We start from the raw sequence: 2,688 nt of genomic DNA on the forward strand, positions 1-2,688 counted from the left end.
CGCGCCGTTGCCGTGGCGACGCGGCGGCGGCGGGAAGAGCCGCGCGCCGGGCTCCGCCCCCTCCCCGCCCCCCGTCCAATCGCCGCCGCCGCTCCCCGGCTGTTCCCGCCCCTTCCGCGCGGGACGGCGAGGAACGCGAGTGTGTGGGACGGGCCTGGGTTCGCTCACCGGCGCTGCAAGTAGGCAGGGCCGGGAGAATAAAACGAAAGGTTCACGGGTCGAGACAGGGAGTCGGGGAGATCACAAACCGATTGCTGTCACCGGGAAATCAGGCTGAACTTGGGGATAATAATTGCATTTACTACGAACAAAATCAAAGTAGGATAATGAGAAGTAAGATAAATTAAAAACACCTTGCCCCATCCGGCCCTCCCGCCCCTCAGCGGCGCAGGGAGAGCGCGAATGGAGGTTACGGTCAGTTCGTCACGCCTTGTTCCTGCCGCTGCTCAGGGAGACAGAGGGATCCTTCCCCTGCTCCTCAGCAGGTCCCTCCCACGGACTTCGCCCATGTGAACCTTTACCACGGCCAACAGAGCTGCTCCGACAAGAGCCACTCTTCCACGGGGTGCACTCCTTCAGGAACAGCCTGCTCCAGCCTGAGTCCCCCACAGGATCACAAGTCCCACCAGGGTACCTGCTCCAGTGCGGGCTCCTCCTTCCAGGGGGCTGCAGGTCCCTGGCAGGAGCCTGCTCCAGCACAGGCTTCTCACGGAGTCAAAGCTTTCTTTCAGGCATTCACCTGCTCCAGCATGGGGTCCTCCGTGGGTTACAAGAGGATCTCTGCATCCCCATGGACCTCCATGGGCTGCAGGGGGATACCCTGCTTCACCATGGTCTTCATCATGACTGCAGGGGAATCTGAGCTCTGGTGCCCAGAGCACCTTCACCCCCTCCGTCTCCACTGACCTTGGTGTCTGTGAGGTTGTTCCGCTCACATGTTCTCACTCTTCTGGCTCTTCTCCAGCCACAATTACATCTGCGCAATAACTTTTTCTTCCTTCTTAAATAGGTTATCACAGAGGCATTGCCACCATTTCTCATGGGCTTGGCCTTGACCGGCGGTGCATCCACCTCGGAGCCAGCTGGCAGTGGCTCTGCCAGACGCAGAAGAAGGTTCTGGCAGCTCCTCACAGAAGCCACCCCTGTCGTCCCCCCGCTACCAAAACCTGGTTGTGCAAGCCCAATACAGGTCTGCAGGCCGGGAGTGAAGCAGCTGGGCTGTCAGACGAGCTGCAAGCCACTGGTTGTGTGACAGGAGGGTGGGCTCAGTCCCTCTGGGCCTTAGCCCGTAGCCACAGGACCTCAGGAAGTGCTGGAGACCTGGCAGGCTGCAGGGAGGTGGCAGGGATGGAGGAAGGCCTGGACCTGGAGTTCTGGTGAAAGCTGGGATGTGGATGCACAGTGATGCATTTGACATTGGTGTAAATGTCAAATGTGCAGTGAGCTGTGAGACGTCCCTCCCTGAACTTGGGAGGAGTCAAATGTGAAGGTTCACAGGGATTTTTCTGACATTTATGTAGTTCTAGAAAAGGCTGGTTTTTGCCTTTTTTATTTTTCTGAAGGCTGAAGCTCCAGGAAGATTGAAAGATGTGCCTCATCCACTCACATGCCAAGTGCTAAACCTGAAACAGCCCATTAAAAACATGATTTCCTCCTTCAGAATGCGTGCCAGAATTTTCCCTTTACGGGCTAATTTTGTATTGTCCTCATTCGAGGCTAGGAAAAGAACAGGAAAAAACCTTTTCCACCTCTATCCCTGGAGATGGCTGCAATCTGATAACAGGTTATTCTGCTATTTCCTTCCCTCCTGAGACTTGCAGCTGGGAAGTTACAGCTGTTCCAAGCCAAAGTGTGGAAAAGTGCCCTCCTTGTTTTCTCCTGTGCACGTGCTGTCTTTGGCTTCCACACAGCAGATAAGCAACTCCATTGTAGGATCAGTCTGTGGAGGTGTTTGGATTTCTCCTCAATAATTCAGGCAGTCCATGGAGTGAATTGTACCCATTTTGTACTGAAATGGGCAAATTCTTCCAAAACAATGCTTAGTAACTTGATCTAATGTCTTTTACTGGAGTATACAGACAATTCCAGAAAGCAAGGGGAAGGCTTAATGGGCAACAAATCAAGGGGGGTTCTTTATCATTTAGCCACTCATTCCTAGCTGTATTTTTGTTTTTCAAACGTGCTAAGAGGATATGTTAAATGAAGCAGGGCTTACACAGAATGTCATGTTGGTTTTGCTTATATTTGCACTATCTGTACAGCTGGTTCATTGGAGCATGCAAGAGAATGTGTGTTTTAAATTAAAAACTGCAGGATGGTCATATAGACTCTAAAAATGCTGATCGTGGCTGCCAAATGCCTTTCTTTAAAATTAAGGCAGTTAAGATGCAAAAAGTCTTTTTCTTCTAAATACATGGTTACTTTTCACGTGGAAAGTACAGCTGAAGAGTGAAACACTCCTGCGTCAAGAACTTTTAAGATTTCAGCAGACCTCCTCTGACTCCTTTCCCTTGTGTTGTCTAGCAGCTTTAGCCACTCGATGCACCATCCGTTGCTTTTCTTCAGCTCGTCCATCGGGGTTTCTAAGGAATACTGCCGACGCCGCTCCTGGCCCGGCGGAGGGCGGGCGGGGCTCGCCGCGGCTCCGGGCCGCCTCCCGCTCGCCGCTCTCTTTCCTGCTGCCGCTGC

This window comes from Camarhynchus parvulus, chromosome 1, assembly GCF_901933205.1.
Source record: "Camarhynchus parvulus chromosome 1, STF_HiC, whole genome shotgun sequence".
Taxonomy (NCBI): domain Eukaryota; kingdom Metazoa; phylum Chordata; class Aves; order Passeriformes; family Thraupidae; genus Camarhynchus; species Camarhynchus parvulus.